This window comes from Lactuca sativa, chromosome 6 (genome assembly GCF_002870075.4).
Source record: "Lactuca sativa cultivar Salinas chromosome 6, Lsat_Salinas_v11, whole genome shotgun sequence".
NCBI classification, from domain to species: domain Eukaryota; kingdom Viridiplantae; phylum Streptophyta; class Magnoliopsida; order Asterales; family Asteraceae; genus Lactuca; species Lactuca sativa.
In genome coordinates this window covers 47,710,615-47,716,919 of record NC_056628.2, presented here as the reverse complement: position 1 = coordinate 47,716,919, position 6,305 = coordinate 47,710,615, and positions in this window count along the sequence as shown.

The following is a 6,305-nucleotide window of genomic DNA, read 5'->3' as shown; positions in this document are numbered from 1 at the left end:
TGTATATGGTATTTTATTTCTATTATGAGACATTAAATAAATTTTAATTTAAAATTTAATAAATATAAAAATATTTTTTTAAAACATTTAAATTTACGATACACAAAAATGTGTGTCATCTTCATTTATGACATGACCTTTCTTGACAGGGGATTTCTTGATACGCATTGCGTGTCATTAACACGCGCGTCGTAAGGTTACGACATGCGAATGCGTGTCATCTTCCTTTATGACATGGTCTTCCTTGATACACATTGCGTGTCGTAAACGCGCGTCGTAACTGTGTGTCGTAAACGAGCGTCGTAAATGCGCATCGTCTCTCTTTATGACAGGTCCTTCCTTGACGCGCATTTGCGCGTCGTCTGAGCCTTTTACGACGTGTAATGGGCGTCGTAAAAGGTTGTTTTTCTAGTAGTGGTTATAAACTCAGCGCTTTCGTTGGCACTTAGATAAGTACTTGAAGGTAAATCTCACAAAGCTATATTGACGGTTACGTGTAGAATAAAGAAAAGTCATTTTGAAATAAATGAACTGAAAGTATGTTCCTTTTCTAGTATAATCGTAGTGTAAAGTAATTGTACGAGAGTGTTTAGTTTCGTTTTGTATTAACCTTTTCATAGTAATAACCTTGTATGGGTGCTCCATAAACTATTCTTATAATAGTTTATATGTTCGTTCTTGTATTGTTATCCGATTTAGTAAAACAATATGTAAGCTCCCTAAACTATACCTATTATATTTTATATGTATCTTCTGTCTGTAATGAAAACCTTTGTAATCTCACAATTTGTATAAACATTAATATAATATTTGAGAAAGATACCCTTTTGCTCAACGTAATACAAAAGCGTTAAAGATTTATTTTAAATTCATGTTATACTTATATCCATATCTAGCATATATAATTTAGATTAAAAAGGCAGTCGGACAATTGGTTCTTCCTTAAGTCCACAACCAGACGAGGAATAGGAGTTATAGCGGATGCATTAGTCCTAAGTCTGTTAAATCTCAATTTGTATATATATAGGGAAAAACAACAATATAAAGTAATCAAAATAGTTTGAACAATTTAAAAACAGTTTGATTCCGTTAAAAACAGTTTGAAATCACTTGGATGATATTACAAGATTTCCTTGTGTTTTACTCCCCCCCCCCCCTAAAACATTGAAAAACAGTGAAACATAGGGGTATGAACTCACCTCGAATGTGAGTGCTTGTTTGGGTAGCAAAGTGCTAGCGTATGATGATCAGGTTAGAATACGTAAAACCAGCCATATCCTAATAATATTTATACATGATATTACATTTAAATTAATAATAATGATATTATTTTAAGCGTTAGATGACACTAAATCATGTAAGGGAATACTTATAATAATTTATTAGAATAGTTGAAAGTGTTCTTGGTATTCTTGGTGTTCTTGGTGTTCCTTAAGGAGATTTGTGTGTTTTCCATTGAAGATATGAAGATTGGATGGTGAATTATGCAAATCTTTAAGAATGCATGAAGATTTCGGGCATCATCATGTGAAGATTCAAGATTTTTCGGTTGATACTTGAAAGAAAAGATGATGATTTCGGATGGTACTTGACAGAAAAAGGATGAGAACCTTGGTTGTGTTCTTGAGAGAAAACCGGTGATTTCGGTCAAGAGGTGTAATAGTGAGGAAGAGCTTTCGGTCTAACTTATAAATAAGGAAGAAATATGATGTGATGTTTGCATTGAAAATTGTGTTTCATCTCTTGATTTGTGTGAAGATGGATAGAACTTGCGAGATTAAAGTGTAGACCGAAATCCGATTTCGCTCCGAGACAAGTGGGCATTTGCGAGGGTTTGTGGTCCAAGCCGAGAATCGTTTTCGGTCCGAAAGTTTTGACTTATGCGAGGGTTCTCGGTCCTCGCATTTGGTTCATCACAACACTTATCAAATAAAAGATTTAGTTATATTAAAACATTGGATAAGCTTTTAATAAATTAATAAATCAAGAAATTTGACTTTTATTTAACAAGTTTTGATTTTGTTGACTTTGGTTGACTTTTACAGACTTAAAAATAACGGGTTGTCACATCATTCCCCCGTTATAGGGAATTTCGTCCCGAAATTAATTCTAAAGACTACTCACGGACTAGGGAAAAGACAAGGGTATTTTTGTTTCATTTGACTGTCTGTGTAGGGATGGTAAGTTGTACTTAAGTTGGGAGAAAGTGTGGGTTTGGTTTACTTGTTTACGTTTACTTGAATAGTAGCATGTCCACTCGTAATCTTAGGCAGCTTGTCCTAAAGTTCAAGGTGAGACTCATACCTGGTTCATGTATCATCGCTTCGTGTATACAATTTGTATATAATTAAGATCGAAAAGACGGTCGGATGGGTGACTCTACCCCAAGTCCACAACCAAACAAGGAACAAGAGGTAAGGCAAAATCACACATCCTAAGTCCGTAGAATCTTAATTATATACCACCCTGGCATATACACTTAGTAGTGATAGGTTAGCCTATGTCCTTATTCTTTATTTATGAACTTGACTTGCGGTATGAGTGATATCCCTGAGAGGTCTTGTTGAAGATGCTTCGGGAAGGTTACGGGAGTGAAGTACTCCTCGCATGAGTACTTCTGGGTTTTGAAGAGAGAGACGATTTAAAAGGGTTTCGTTAGTCGTTCGGTTATAACGAAAGGTCTTTTTTTCATATGTGAAATTGGTAAAGTGAGGACTACGCCAGTCCATGTCGAATGAGGTTGTCAAAACACCTTATTGTAATAAATGTTAAGTCGATTTGTAAGAAGTGATTGTTAGTGTAATAATGTATTGTATGTGTATGTTCCTAGTGATATTTGTTTTATCCTTGTTATTACTACTGCGAATCAATGCTACCACATTAAGTGAGTACTAGCAATAAAAGTGCTCCGATAAGTAGTGATGAAATCTCATAATATGATCCCTACTAGGTCCCACTATGATCGCTTGGTGCAAACAAGTTGTATATAATTAAGATCGAGAAGACATTCGACTGAGTGACCCTGCCCTAAATCCACAACCAGAAAAGGAACAAGAAATAAGGCGGAATCACTCACTCTTATCCTACAAAATCTTAATTATATATGACCCCAATGTTTACACTAAACCATCATAGCTCACCCGCAACGATCCTTAATTCTCAAATGAATGATGTGATTTGCTCGAAAGAGGGAGCAATTCATGATTATGATTTAATTTCGCACTAGTTTAAAAAGTTTAAGCTTTCGATATTTTTTTTAGGAAACACATCGTTATCAACAGGTGGTTCTGGGACAGCCTCTCCTACGGTGATCATCAACACCCTTCCATCACCACTGGCATTCCTTGCCTTGGACAATCTCTCTTGAAGTGTCCCGTCTCAACGAAGTCGTAACAAGATGGGTTTATTCCAACGCCAGGCACTTGGCTGAGTGGTTGTGCTGGTGCCCGATAGAAATAGGCAGTGTGCCCCTTTCTGTTGCAATTTCTGCATTGCATCACTCAGCAAGCTCCGGTGTGACAAAAGTTACACTTGTTACACTTTGGAAGGGTTCCAACATAACGACTGACGAGTGTCAGAGTGGTAGGTGTTATGGCTGCATGGATAGCAACAATCTGCTATTCCTTCAAGGGCTCTTGTGTTGGTTGTTCCTTCTTCTTCCTCCATGACTTTCACTTATAATCACCTCCTTTTGTTGGTTTAGGAGCCTGTCACACCCCCGAACCAGACGGTGGAAACGTCTGGGGGCTGTCGTGACTCAATTGAATACCATCACAATGAATATACATGAAACATAACATCATGCAATACCAAACATTGGAATATTACAACTGGTAGCGTTTACATTCAATACATAGTTTCAAAATATTACATTTCCCAAAAGTAAATTGTTCGATATTAATTAAACAACAGCAAAACGTCATAGAGTACAATTCTTCCTTCACTTTATCTGTTACCTGAGAATACAAGTATTTTGAAAAACGTCAACATATGAAATGTTGGTGAGTTCATAAGTAATGTTTGAAATCCAATGTATTGTATCGTTTTGAAAACCACCAGAAAATCTGATATTTTCTGAAAATTGTATAGTATAAAAGGTGTGAAGATCCGAAAGTATGCTTGTTTGTTTCTATAAATGTAAGAGTACGATTTGTATAACTCGGTATGTAATTCGTAGGTGTAATAATTGAAAATCCTAGGAAAACCCGACGTTTTCCCATTACTTTGCATTAAATAATTTTATGTTTTGTTATTTCGTTACGACAGGTGTATTCGTTGAGCTCCGAGGACGTTAGATTAATTGTGGATTGTGAATTGTTGTAAACGTACATTAATGAAAATGACCAGTTGACAACCGTATAAACGATTCCCTTAGGCGTCGCTCGCACTATTCACTTAACCCAACCACCCAGACTCATGTAGCCCCACGACCGAGGGGAAACAGTGAGTGTGAAGCCCCAGGTAATTCCCTACGTCGTTCAAGGCTATAGTGAATGCGAAGGGCCCTTAGCCCAACTTGCATTGGTGAATTCTCGACTTTGCTAGCAGTACCGAAGGACCCTTGGGGACCAGCAGCACGTTGCCATTGAAAGTCCTTTTACGCTGTGTTGGATCATGTAAGACCCAACAACTCGTAAGGTTGATGTCTTCGGGCCTAAAGATCAGGTCATTGGGCTAGCTAGGCCCAACAAACAAGATTTTACACTTTTGGGCCCAAAGATGGTGTATCGACGTCTGTGCACTCTCACGTGTGTATTGAATTCCCAAATTTTCCGTGTATGAATCGAGTTGTCGTCGTGTTAGTAGTTTCAGATTTGTTATTGATTCGAGACCGAATCAATTCGTTTGATAACGATTTTTGGTGTTGTTGTGTATTGTAATTCGTCGGTAGTCGCAGTGTCAATATTTGATCACAACGGATGTATTGAATTAACATTGAAATTTTTCTGTTTACAGCCCCTCTTTATTTTGTAAATTTACTTTTTCAACCCTTTGAATAAATTAATTTCCGGTTTAGTCCTTAAACCATTTTTCTTGGCATTCTAACACCAAACTTATTGAAATTGATATTTTTCAGCACATTTTTAGTTGAAAACAGTTTTAGTCCCTCAAAATACAATTTTCTCGGCTGTAAGCTCTCTTTTTCGCAATTTTTACACTTTTGGCCCAAATTGGAAAATTTTTGCAACTTTGGTCCTTTTTAATTATGAAAAGGATTTTTAACCTTTGAAAAGGACTTGGAACACTAGTAGTCCACTGTTTTACGGAAAAACACAGTTTCAGCCCCTCAGATTGGAAAATTTTCACATATTAGGCCCTATTGGGCTGAAAAGTTCATTTTTAGCCCATTAAGTTTAGAAATTTACATTTTAAACATTCTAAAGTGTATATTTCTGGAAAAATTCCTTTATGAAACTGTTTTGACACTTCTTAAGCTCCAGAATTTTTATTTTAACATTTTGGGCCCTTAAACTTCATATTCTTAGCATTTTAAGTTTAAAAATGTGATTTTTAGCCCAAGGTGTTCATCTAAACCAACTTGGTTATTTTTCTAGTAATGACTTATGTATAATGATATGTTTTAGCACTTGTTTCATGCATCATAACACAAATCTCGATTTTTAGGTCCTTTTGACTAGTTTCAACACCATAAACACACAAAAGTATGTAAATAAGCATAGAAATCATACAAGGCATACACATAATGATAGATCTACACAGTTGCTTATATTCCCCTCCCCCCATGAAACTTATAAAAACCGAAAATAAGGGGGTATGAAGCTCACCTTAGGGTGTGGTTTCGGTTTTTGGAGGTGAAATGGAAGAAAGTTTGGTGATTTTCGGCCTTATCACCCCTTGATGAAGATCTCGGCCTTGAGGTGTTTCTAAGATACAAGATCATGATTTCTCATGAGTTAAGAAGAGATTTTTGATAGATCAAGGAACCTAGATCATAGAATTTAGTATAACCTTACCTTGGAGGGTGATTTTTGGTGAAAAATCTCCTTAGAATGCCTTTAAATCTCGAAAATTTTAGGAGAGGGAGGGAGGAATGCTCTTCAAGACTTAGAGAGGTTTGGAATGAATTTTTTTTTGGTGAGTCTAGGAGGGTGTTCGGCCGAGAATGAGAGAGGGGAAGAAGAAGAGAGGGTTGAGTTGACATACATAGATGTATGTTGGTCCATGCATGGAAGTATGGTGGACATAAATGAGGTGGCATGAAGAAGTCAACTCCTTTCTTCTTGGGCTTGTCTTGGGCCGAATTTTGGAAAGAAAAAAGAGAGTATTGGGCTTTAATGCCCCTA